Below are 13,512 nucleotides of genomic sequence, written 5' to 3'. Positions count from 1 at the left end.
TTAACCCACATAGATGCCGTAGGTTTGTGTCTTGATCCAGGGACCACTGTCCTCTGATCCCACCACACGCCCGATACAATGTCCATTTGGGGCAGCTTTGCATCAGATGACCTCTCTTGGTTTGTAAAGAGTATATTAAAGGAAGGAAAATACAACTTAATCTGGATAAAGTGCTTCGGCGACCGACTGCGAAAAGGGAAGAGAGAGAGCGAGATCACAAAACGGCACAGACACCCGGAGATGAAATGTAATGAGATGTCCAGAGTCCTACGGATTCTATAATCCCTGATCAAAATAAATATTACATGCCGTCAGTGTTTTCATTCGCTTGTTTCTACCTCGTAGTCAAAACGAGGTCAGCACAGATTTCCATTTTGGCTCCAAAGCGGGTTATTTCCAGCAATTTCTTCCGAGGCAGACCGGATATATTTAGTGCCCTGAACTGAGTATTTTTAGAGACAAAAAAAAAAATCAACAACTGAGCAGGGATTTACCACACAGAGGTTTTTTATATATATATAAAAATCTCATTTCCGTTTTTACATTTTATGTAACAGATCTTTGTGAGCAGACCTGGTGAGCTGTGTGACTCATGTTTCTACAAACAAAATGAAATCATCGCTGAAATCAGAGCAGGAGGAGGGCTGGAGAGTTTAGTGTCCAGCTCAAGGGCACTTTGGACGAACACCTCGCATACAATCCTGTGACCTTTCAGATTACAGGACAAGACTCTGTAGAGTCCAGGCCACCCTGCTGCCCTACTTCCCCAGAGTCCATCATCTGAGGAGCGAGCAGAGGCATTCTCTGCTGCTCTGTTCATCTGTGAGATGAACGGAAAGTCCGCGGTCAACCACAGAAAGGTTGATTATAATTTAGGCCGGGGTGACACAGTCGGGGCAAACGCCAGCACACAGGAATTTGCAATCCAACTTCCCCTTCGCAGCTCGGAGGCTGAGCGCGTCGCTCCTGCTGAAAGCTGAGACATGAAGTCGCCACTCGCCCACAAAAGCCACAAACATATCAGGTTGTTTTCATAGCAACACAACTTCCTCATGTTTCATATCATATTTCACTGATTACAACAAATAAATACCGGTGAAGTCCCAGTTCACAGGAACTGTTAAAAAGGAAGGACGAGGAAAATAAACAACCTCAGGAACCAAATCAGGAAGTAAACTGTTGCACCACATCTGAAGACTGAGATCAACACGGACACGTTTCACTGTTCGATACAGCCAAGACAGACGGAGCGACGCTGGAGCTGCAGACTCCCGGTCCTCATGAATCACCTTCTGTTTATCACTAAATCAATGTTTTTAAAAATGTCAATCAAATCTCATCTCGGAGGACAAACATCTATAATTGACACGCGATGGACTTCAAAGTTTCACTCTGCAGCTGTTTGAACGAGTCGATGAGGAGCACTAAACTGCTGACATGAAAGCGAGGCGCAATTTTGGGATTCTATTAAATCTATGAGTCATCTTAAGAGCTCTGCTTATAAAATAATAACGCGTTTAAAGATTGAATCATCAGTGTTTGTTAAATATTGAATGATCAATTTAACATGGCAGGAAGCATTTCCAGAAGTGGAGACACGTTTGACTTCTTATTGACCCCGTTAGACACAATTTCTTCTAATGAAGTCGGGCAGGAAGACAAATTGCAGCGTATTGCAGCATCAAAAACCCAAAAGGAGAATCTGTTATCATTAAGTCAAATAATGAGGAAGTTTGATTTTATCAAGCTTCTGCCATCACAACAAAAACAGACCAGAGGCGCTGTGACGAGTCCCCGTCCGACCCGGCTGACTGTTGTTGTTTAAATAAACCAACCGAGCGTCTCTCAGGGGACAGATGACATTCTTCAACACGTCCTCCTTAAAGACAAATGTGTGTTTGTTTGCACAAAACGCTTTTAAGGCTTAATCGTTAATTTCCTCAAAAGCTTTCGGCGAGGATAAATATGCTTAAAAATGTAATTTCCGAGCGGTAATCTACGAGACGCTGCTGCCGCACGTCCACAGAGCACCTGTCAATCAAACGGCGTGGGCGGGTTTTGGGTTTTCTTCAGATGCAGTTTCAGTTTCAATAATTTCAGTTTCTTCAACCACAGAGACTTGAAATATCACCTCCTGACACCGAGCGGTGTGTCCGCATATATTAAAGATTTCAACCAAATATTTTAAGGCAACACGTGATACCCAAAAACATTTTATCTACACGAAAGCACGTCATTAATGCCAGGACTGGGTGACAAAATCATATTTTTGACCAAATATCTCGATATCGATATTGGCACATTGACTTTTGGTACAAAATCTGAAAACAATGAGATTTCTGATCAATAATCGTCAGTAATGTGTCAGAAAGCCTTTAAAAACCAGGAACAGACAACACTTATAACATATTATCCAAAATCTACTATGATTAAGATAACAATAGTTATAAAGTCATGTAAGTCACCAAGTACTGAGAGATTTGGGGGATTTTAACTGGAAAAGAGATTTTTGTGCCAAGATGACTTGAAATCATTATGACATCATAACTATCTGGATATTTTAATAAAATCTAATCGATACAGCGACTGAATCACTGCACAGCTCCTCTCAGACCTGGGAATGTGTTGTTTGTTTGTAATCTGATTTCTTTGGCGAGTTGGACTGATGATAAGACGATCTGATGATGTCACTTTGGGCTCTGGGAGCTTCGTCATGTGCCATTTTATTGATTAAACGATTAATGAAATGGACCACGAGGAACTTTTAACTACTTATGAAACAGTTTCAGTTGAACCCTGATGCCTGTCTATGACCTACATCAGCACATGAGACCTTCAGCGAGAAGCTTGGCTACTTCTGAACAACGTATTCCAGTCATCACCGAGTTATTTTCAATTTTAAGTCGTAAAAGTAAAACTAGTTTTCATGGTGAAGCGCTGAAGATGAACCGAGAAGTCCGACAGTACGGCACCAAAACAAGGTTTCACTGGGCGACATCACTCTGTGACACAAATGACGGAAACAGATTTATTTTGAGGATCATATCCCAGATCTCATTACTTTGAACATTTCTGGTATGATATCTAAATATGACAGCGATGATGACATCAGCCGAAAATGTGTGTGAGTGTCCAGCAGCAGCTGAGCAGCAGCTCAGACGGCGGCCTGTCCAACACAAACACAGCTAAACCAACAACAAACCACCATCAGGCTCCATCCTGCACCGCCACCATCATCACTCCTCCTCCTCAGGGCGGGTCTGCATCACCTCCCTGCCCTCCGGACTGAGGACCACCACCCTCCTCCTCCTCCTCTCTATATGCTCATTACCTTAATTGATGTTTAACCCGTAGATCAGCAGCTGATGATGGCTCAATTAGGAGCTTGCTGGAGGACGGGGGGATTAGTCCTGTGTAAGTAACGGCAGTTTGTTGCCCTGCAGCCACGACTCATCTGGACCCTAATCCTTCACTGTGGCCCCCGAGGGTCCGAGCAGGGAGGACATGTTGGCAAATATAGGACAATTACACTACGCATGCACAGCTGGGTGTCTGGAAGTCTTTACAGGGCTGCAACTAATTATTATCATCATTAGTTTGTTGTCCTGATTAATCAATAAAAAGAGTTCGGTCGACAAAATGTCACCGAAGAGTGAAAAACAGTCACAAGAAGCTCAGGCAGCTTCATCCACACAGGGCCGCGATTAATGAGGATTCACAATGTCAATTAATCGGATGGTTATTTATCCGATTAATCGATTAGTTGTTTGGTCGATAAATATGTCTTGTTTTGTCCACGACCCAAAGATCAGTTCAGTTCTCTGTCACAGACGAGGAAAGAAAACAGAAAATATTCACACTGAAGAAGCTGGAATTTAGATTTTTTTTTTGTTCGTCAACCCGATAAATGGATTATCAAGATATCTGAGGATGAGAGAATGAATTGATTAACCTTCACAGCTCGGTCTTCACATAGTTTGTTTTTCCATTTTAAAGTGCCTGAACAACATTTACCATCAAAGACGATTAAAACAACCATCAACTAACTGTTTCGGGTCTAAAAGATGTCCAAGTATCAGAACTCAAGTTTTTGTTTTCCAAACCAATTTCAAGATTTTACAAAAAATAAGCCAAACTCAGCCGTACAAGACGACCTAAATAAAAACTATCATCAATATCAGAAACTATCACATCACAAATCTAAATCTGAGAATGTCAGCTCTTGTTCTCGACCGTTCTTGGTGTTGAGGAAACATTTCGGCGGCTCAGTACTGAGTCCAACATGCATGTTCGAGTGGTTTATTCGATGCTTACGGTTTGGCGTTTTCACAAAGGTCAGACTGACGGCAAATAAACCAAACGAAGGGGTTTCAGGCGCATGTTGTTCCCTACCGTTCGATGGTAGACTGAGGTTTATATCGACGTCTTGGAGAGCAGCTCTGGAGCGCAGGCTGGACAGGATGGATGCTGGGAGTCAGTTTTTATTCCTCAAGTGTTCGCAGCTGCTGTGAAAATGAGAGCTGGACGATTACAGCAGAGCCGAGCCGAGCAGGTTCACGCTCAGACGAATGTACAGGAATCAAAATCACTTCAGCTCTGTGATTTCTGAACATTCTCACTGTGTGTGCTCGAGTTTCCTTCCAATAACTAGTAACGACTGAGGAGTGTGACGCAGCTGAAACAATCGTTTAGTCGACGTTTATTCTCTGAGTGTCAGGAAATTAATGTGTAATGCATGATCCAGGATTATCTTCTGATTGTTTATTCTGTTAAATTCATCAGAGTCCATGACGACTGACGGTTAATTAGGTTAAATTGTCGGTTCATTTTTCCTGTTGTTTGATGACAGAATAACTGAAAGAAACCAGTGAAAACTGATCAGAGCTGCACAACAATTATATCATCAACATCCTCTCGACAGTGATCCAGACAGCCAGCAACACACCAGACCGTCATCCATTAATCTGCACATTACTTTCACCAGTTTGTGGTGAAAATAATGTTTGTAAAATGTCCCAAAAAATTTCGACATCTTCAAATAAATAAATAAATAAATGACGAAGCAAACGTTCGACATTTTTGCTGAAAAAACGATTCATCGATCGTCAGACCAGTTGGTAATTAATTTCCTTTCGACGACATTCTCACCTTTACATTTACATTTCCGTGTAATCATCGTCGCTGTCGGCTCGAGAGATTACTCAAAGAGAAACGAGTTCATTCATGGGTGAAGCGGCATTAAAAAAATCCTCCCACGCCGCCATTAAAAAAAAATGCTGCTTCGAACGTGAGCAACTGCGATTTTGTGAGTCACAGAACTTTTGCTTTGCTTTGCTGCTAATTTGAGAATGTGAAACTGAAAATGAACCGAATCCAGAACTGTAACTGTAACACACTCGACTTCGCCGCTCCAGTTCAGGCCAAAGCAAACAAACAGTAGGCGTGATGAGCAGCGCCGGGAGAGGCATATCTCGCCCGGTCTGGTTCCTCCACCCTGCGTGTTGCTGCTCTGGCTGCAAAGCACAGAAGGGAGGCCATTTTGAAAGTGCAGTAAAGGGGGGGAGAGTGGATTGTGAGGTGAGGCTAGCTGCTGTTACTTCCCACATTAAGTGGCTGATGGTCTCCCTCTTTGTACAAAAACACCTTTGGCTTTAAGTTCCATTAACGGAGAGAGGAGAGAGGACGTTTCTTTCCCTCTCTCAGTGTGCTGGGGTAAAACGCTGCCCTGCCATGATTGAATCATAGCCATAATAGCAGAAGGCAGAGGCCTGCTGCGCGGCTGAGTTCTTCCTGTTCTCCTCGCTCAGCGTGGGAACAGCCGCGGACAAAATCTGCCCTGGAATCAGCAACACAAAAGAGGGCCATGAAAGCAACACGAGCAGAGCAGGTAGTAATTGCTCCTTTCTGCTGAAATGCTTTCGTCCGTTTTTTTGAAAAAGGAGCACGGCTTGTGGGGCGAGGGCTTTCAGTTCGACAGCAGTCGCGGGGGCGTGCTCGTCTAACCCCGGCTTACAAGAAGAGGTTTTTTTTTTTTTTTCTGCCGTCGTGGGATGAGAGCACGGGTCAGCTGCAGGCGAGCGCACGCAGAAACACATGTCCACCAAAAGCTGCTCTACTGTACGAGTCTGGGGCGAAGAGGTAAACAGCCAAATCAATGAGGTGGCAGGAGGCTGCGGGCGCTCAGCTCGCCTCCATTTAGCACTCAAACTCAACACTTCTCCGTCCAGCTTCACGGTGTCGGAGCAGAAAACAAACTTTAAAACCTCCACAGCGTGATGATGTCATTTTCTGCTCCGGCTGGCCTCGGCAGTGATTAAAGCCCGTCGATACTCAGCCTGGCCAACAAACAAATTGATTAGTGAAAATTAGACCCCAGTTAAAATTATAGTGCAGGATGAAGCCCCTCCGGGTCCACCGTGAAAGTCTGAAGGGTCTTGACTAATGGAGAGCTCTGGAAAATCTGTCAGGGGATTAATGTGTCGCTGCTCACTTGCTCTTTAGTTTTAATTCAAACGAATTGGTTTGAACCTTCTTCGTCTCCTCACAGATCGTCTCTGCTCGAGTGTCTCAGCTCGCACAAAGCCAACAGCAACATTTAGGAGCCGGTGCTCGGCCCTTAGTTTAATCATTTAATCTGTAAATGTCAGAAAACAGGATAAATGTTAACCACGTGTTGTTTGAGTCCGAGCTGACATCTCCAAAATAAACACAAGATATTTAAGTTAGAATGACGTTAAACAAGAAGAAGCGACAAATCTTCACATTTGACCAGAATAACTGAGGAAACAAACATAAATCAATTTCCTGTTGATGAACTAATCAAATCTGCGCATCGTATGTTAATACTTCAATCAACTCCATTCACATTTAACCTGATGGTGCCGGATGGTTTGTTACACAGAACGATCTGGCAACAACGAGGAAAATGTTTTGGAAAAAGGCAGAGACTTTCAAAAAAAATACTTGGCAGGTGATTGGACGAACCATCTGTCTATCACAGGCTAACTTCAACCAATCAGATCAACAGCAGGAGAGCGACACCACCAGCGGAGCCAGTTGGTAAATCAAGCTCGAAGCAATCTAAAGCATCTAAAGCCCGGCCCGTAGCTGCCAGTAGCTCCTTGTAGGACGCTGAGTGGTCCGACAAAATGGATCCAGCTGCCTCTCGAGGTACATTTACACTTAGTTTAGCAAAGAAAACCTATAAAAAACCACAAACAGTCCGTTAGCAGCTGTTCCTGATCGTACATGATCTTCCATCAGCAGCTAAGGTTTTCTTTCACTTTAACAAAAACTTCTGCATGTTGGCCTCAAAATACAAAAAGCTAAAATGGCAGAAAAACTCCTCAAAGTGCTCAAAACAATGGAAAATGGAAGTTTTACCATTTTAATGACAAGGTTGTGTGATACAAGAAGAGCTACTAATGGACCTTCATTTTTATTTTCTGATATAAAAAGAGTCAGAACAACATGTTTCTTAGAAATTAGGCTTAAAACCTCTCTTCCTTTTACTCATCAAAATAGGGAACTGGAAGTCTTGGGAGTTTTCCTTTGTCATATATTACAGTAAATTAAATATATATAGGATTTACCGCACATCATGCCCCAAGCTTGTTTTGGCACCACCTTACTCAATATGGAGAGAATCTAAACTGACTCGATTACAGCTCTAATAGTTGTAGTTTGTCCCCAGTGGACTTATTTTTGGACGTTTTCTTTTTAGTAGTTGATTATTTATTATCTGCTCCAGCCTTACTTACTATTCACATACGCACATGGATATAATAACGGTCTAAATAAGGTGAAACTGCATCCACAGACACAAGGAAAACACTGATACACGGGTAAGATATTTGAGGACGTCTCATTGGATACTGAGAAGTCATAAAGAGCAGATTTATTCCACAATTTTCTGATATTTTACAGAAAAAAATGGCATTAAGTAAGATAAATAGCAGATTAAGCGATAATATAAACTAAACACTGGTGTGATTGGTGCATCCAGACACACGAGCTTAAAGACCTCACACTGAACTTGTGTCTGCTGAAGCGACATGGCCGTGCACGCCGTCACCTCATGCCGCCTCTGACAGACTCTGACGCTCTCTGTAATGTCTGGAGAGCACGACGGCCGACCGCCTGTGTTTGCAATTCAGCAGGAAGCTGCGGCAGGAGAGAATGATTGTACTTCCTCAAATTAACAGAAACAAGGAGGCAGAGGAGGGGGTGGGTTTTTTTTTCCTCCCGCTGTGTTTTGACTGTAGCCAGCAGAGCACACGATGGAGCACATGGCTTCGGCTTCAGTCCTGCTTTCCTCGCAAAAAACTCTGAGAATTTGGATGAGATGTTCAGGGGAATTAATTCCAAGATTACTTTCACTATAAAAACTGTCTCCTTAAGTTTTTTTGTCCTGGCACGGAAGCTTCGCTCTGTCGATGAGAGCTAGGCGTACAGCTTCGCCTGCAGTCACGCTTCTCAGGGACACAAAAGCCCATTACTGGAGCTGAGCCCATAAGTTATCAGCAGCTTAAGCCCCTTTTCACTGAACAAGTCCAGCTACAATATTTGGTTCAATTTATGGATTGTGTTCCTGTGTGAGTACACGAGTGAAAGGGAGAGCCCTCCAGAGACTGAGGAGAAATGTGAGACTGCTGCTGCATGAATGTAATGTAAGGAGAGGAGAGAGAGGTGTCGGATCTTTAAAGTGCATCATCAACGTTTTCCTCCGTCCTCACAGTCCAACGAGCAGCTGATGGAGAGGATGACGAGGATACGGGCCTTCAATAACGCCCAGAATCGAGGCCCACAAAGACGGCATGTTGGCATCTCACAGTGGGAGGAAGGAAGAGATAAGGTGTGTGTGTGTGTGTGTGTGTGTTGGTTCAGAGCTCCTATTAGCTTTGACATCTTGACAACGTCAGAAACAACAGAGCGTTTATTTTTGTTTGTCAGCCAAAACCCACGCTCGCTCACACCTCAGACAATAAAAAAAAAAAAGGAAGGTGCTGACATAAACCTGTCTCCATGGTGAAATTTGACAAAACTCACAAGTTTTTTTTTATTCTGACGCTGGAATTGTTGAACGAATACTGGTTGCTTCAAACGGCAGCAAACTTTCAAACAGAAGATTTGGAGCTTTAGACTGAAACGAGATGAGAGAAGGAAGAAGATCTGATGTTGGCAGGATTTCTTTTGGACGTAGTTCTGACTCTGATTCCACTTCAGACCTCCGGGTTGTTATTTCCAACACCTTTACCTACAAAATCTTGAATCGTGATGACTCGGTTTTTTGATTAATATTGACAGTTTGGGTATTTGCACTCTTATCTGATGCTATTTGAACTGAGAGCTTCAGGGGCAAAACTTCAGGACATGTTTGGTTAAGGGACTCGAACGTGCAACCTTCTCCTGCCAATGTCAGGGCCGTCTGCGGCCGTAGTTGTTTGCGGAGCACAGAATCATCGTCGGGGAGAGAAATCACTCTGGGAAAGGAAAAATAAAAGGGAAGCTCCTCGAGCCTGTCGCTGTAGTACCCATACTTTCACCCATGTAGCGCGGCTTCTCCTTATCTTTCGCCGACGCCTCGTCGATAGCACCATGTGCCTCTTTTTAATCACACTTATTCTGGATCAGAAGTGGCTACATTAGCGAGGGTGGTGCGAAAATGAAAGGCAAACACTGCTTTATCGTAACGACGGCTTGTATATCCAAATATTTTCTTTTACTGAATGACAACGACAGACTATCGCCACCTTGTGGTATCGAGAGCCATTTCCTCTCACGCAGTTTGCCGTTGCCTGTAGTCTGTAGTCTTTGCGGTGTGTTCAAGTGCAGCTTTTTGGCGACGCGAGGCAACGCAACAGTCGCCGTTCATGGCTGATATGGGTTTGTTGTGTCTGGGCAGAAATGGGACTCTAACAAGTTGATTTCTCCGCTGAGGAATCACTAAAGTCTTATCACAGCAGTTTACTCGTGTCTTATTTGGTCAAACATTGGCAACACTGAGCATCTGAGGCGTCCTGCTGCCAAAGACTCGCGTAAGAAACGGCTAATCTGCTCTCCTCCTCTGACTGCCGGGACTCAGCACCCTTATCTGGACTGTCTCCCTCGAGATCCCCGTGACACCTTTTTGGCAACCTGGACTCTACCTGCAGGCGCTGCTGAAACACTCATCCGTCCGTGTTGCAGCACATCCCTCTGCTGCACTAGATAATGATGTAATAGATAACAGTTCCTCCTGCCTCCTGACAGCGGAGACTTCCCCTCCAGAGACACATTCTCATTGTCTTGTTGCCCTCTAATCCCAGTCACCTGCCTCTCCTGAGCTGCAGCCAAACCAGAGGGAAAGAACGCAAATCATGAGCCAAAGACAAACCTCAGAGCTGAACTTGACAGGAGTTTTTATTCGGGTTTATTGATGCCATCATTAACACAGGGCTGCTTCCACGAGCAAAATGGTTTCCGGGTTGGAGGAGGAAATTAGAAGTTTGATGGCACTCTCTCTCCCGGGAGAAAAGCAATTACGCACAGCGATGAGAGCACAATTGTCGGAAATGGGCTCATGAAAGAGACATAAAATGACTCGACAGACACAACAGCTTTAAGGATATATGTGTGTTTCTCTTGTTATGAAGAACTACAGAGATCCTGAGGCACAACACTGTTTCCTCTCTTTATCTGCCCACTTTGCGCTGCCATCTGACGCGTGAACCAAATTGATGGCGCGATAAAAAAAATAAAATAAAAAAGTTGAGATTAAATCCACTTTGCAGAAACGAAGAGAAATCGCATCCACAGACAGCAGCCTGACACTTGTCGTAAATCGCTCCTGACAGCTCCCTTAATGGAGTGGTATTACTGTTGCGCACACAACGCACGAGCCCCTCAGCCGGGGCTGCTGCGGGGCGTTTATTTCCAAGAAGGTGGTGTGCGGGACGGGAAAACGTGCACGCAAGTAAGAGTCAGTCGGAATGGAAGCAGCTGGAAGTGTGATACTGATGTTAACTTAGCAGCACAAACTACACGAAGCGGCGCTGCGTGTCCTTGACACACACGAAACCCGCCGAGGGAGGCTGAGGGCTGCGGGTCGGGGCGCACAGCCTCCCTCGGAGTTAACACAACACCGACAGACACACAACTGTCACAAGCGCACAGACACAGGAAGAGCCAATAACACAAATGAGGCAAATAGAAGCTGGTGAAGACTTACCCGAGCTCTGTATCCACATCTGTTTGATGACACGGGAGCGTCAGACGTCACACTTGTGTTGCACTCAGCAGGTGTGGACGTGGAGGAGCAGGTAAGAGTCCGCCGGCCGCGGTGGGCTGCCAATTAAAAACAATTCTCCCTTTACTTGATGTACAAGGTAACTATTTAGTTATGGCAAATGGTGCCTATCTTATCCTGTGGGCACTGCTTTTATGATTGACGGGAAGCGCGGGCCAATGGGAGCGAGCCGTGCGCGCCGCCTCCACCAATCACAGCGCCCCTGCGCGGAGTTGCTGGAAGGTGAGCGGCGAAGTAGGAAGGGCTGATGGCGACATCATGTGTTAAGAGTTTATATCCCTCCGCCCGTCGTGTTCACGGCGCACTCGCTCCGCTTTAACTGATTTATTTAATATTAAATCAGAGTTTACAGTCAGCGCGTGTGATTACACACAACTACACGCGTTCAAAGTGTTTTAAAATCTAAATATTTACGTGTAAAAATTATAAATGACATCATATAGACCCCCTAACGTGGATTTAAGTTGTGCATCTACCCAGCGGAGCAGGAATAAGATGCCATACAGGGTCTCTACATTAAATATAACATCATGTCCGTGTTGTAAAAGCGTCATAAACATAATTAAAGCTCCCAAAAAGCCTCCGCTGTACTTTCACTGGTGCGAATCTCCGCCGCACTACTTCGTGTGTCCAGCGGCGGAGGAACACGATGTTTACAGTGAGCGGAAGAGTGACGTACAGTGTGAGTGTGTGTGCGCGTGAAGGCACGGCCGGCGACACCTGTGCCAGATGTTTACCTTCACACGTGCGCACGTTTTTGTGAGCGTTAGGAAGAAGTGCGCGTGAAAAGACACGACGCTCACAGTTTACAGCTTTTTCTCACTGTTTACAGCTTCACTGTACGTGCGTGAGGCGACGTCACGTTACGTCAGCGTGGATCAAACGTGCTCGGCTCGTGAGATTTAAAGTAATACAGCTCGTGCATGAGGTGGTTTTATTTTGGGACGGCTGGAAGTTGGTTCATTATTTAATTAACGAGAAAAGAAGAAGATCAATTAAACTTCTTTGTATTTAAACATTTATAAATTAATAAAATGTAAAAACAAACATCAGGAAAACAATTTAAAGTCTGCATGTGTCAAAATATAACAGTTAAAGTGAAAATAAATACATTTAAAAAGCAGAGTAGGCAACTATATTTAAAAACATTTATAATTTTCAGAAAATTAAAATGTATTTATGTTTTTTATTTAACCTTGAAAAAACATAACAAAACAGTTATAATAGTAACTGTATCTAAATCTAAATCAAACTTTAAAATAAAAATCAAAGAGCCACCATGTGTTTGTAGTTTATGCAGGCAGAAGAAGTGCATCATGGTCGTCTGACCTACCTCCTCCTCTATGAGCTCAGGTGTTACACACATTCCTAAATAAACCAAAAACAAAGCAAAATACTAACGAGACAAAACTAAACAAGGAAATAAATAGACTAAAGAAACACAAATAATAACCAAACTAACTACAATTAGCTCCAACAATAATAAGGTTCTCCACAGAATAAAGTACAGTACAGGAAAGTCAAACTAAGCAAATGAAATGCAATAAAATCAGCTGCTCCACAAAAATACAAAACAAAGAGCAGCAAACAAGACAAAATACAAAAGACTTTAAATACACGATGCAAACACTCGTCTGTACAGGTGAGTTTCTTAAAGCTTTTTAAGTTTTGGCTGCTCTGATATCTGGTGGGTGTTTGTTCCACACTGTTGGAGCGAGAACCATGAAGCATAATCCCCCCTTTTGTTTTCAGTCCGGACTGGACCGTGGTTCTGTGAGCAGGATCATACACACAGAGCAACTTTTCAGTAAAGGCACCAAAACAACTAAACAAAAATGCTCCGTTACAAGTAAAAGCCCTGCGTCAGACTCAGAGCAGCAGTGACATCTTTAAACTAAACACTTGTTAAATCATTTATTTTTTATTATTAGATTTGTAACACTGATGCAATGGTGTGTCAGCGTCACGTTACTGCTCAGGGTGGAGCTGGGTTTAGTTCTGACGGGTCATGAGGTGATTAAATCTATTACTTGTTTTTACGTTTCCTTTTTTTGTTGTGAAATATCAGACGGTTTGAACAGCTGAGTGAAACCACATGAGGAGTTCAGAGGAGGAAGATCTTTGGCAAAACTCTCCACCACTTCCGACTTGTACTCTTGTACCGGGCTGCACACATTTGCGGTGCCGGATCGATGACAGTCCAGCACCTACAGCACTGTACGAGC

The 13,512-nt window shown here is 43.8% G+C and overlaps 1 protein-coding gene across 14 annotated transcripts in view; it reads right to left on the bottom strand.

The window, feature by feature from the left end:
* The window catches only part of mef2d (myocyte enhancer factor 2d), a 110,042-nt gene extending 98,647 nt beyond the window's left edge, over nt 1-11,395 (bottom strand). For all 14 annotated transcript variants that reach the window (XM_084358506.1, XM_084358511.1, XM_084358497.1 and 11 more), the window contains exon 1: nt 11,210-11,395. The gene's annotated coding sequence lies outside the window, so the exon portion shown is untranslated. The remainder of the gene's footprint in view (nt 1-11,209) is intronic.
* Between the last annotated feature and the right edge of the window lie 2,117 nt (nt 11,396-13,512).

Source organism: Pagrus pagrus (genome assembly GCF_965226575.1).
Source record: "Pagrus pagrus genome assembly, chromosome: 7".
NCBI classification, from domain to species: Eukaryota; Metazoa; Chordata; class Actinopteri; order Spariformes; family Sparidae; genus Pagrus; species Pagrus pagrus.
This window is presented reverse-complemented; position numbering and strand designations above follow the sequence as displayed.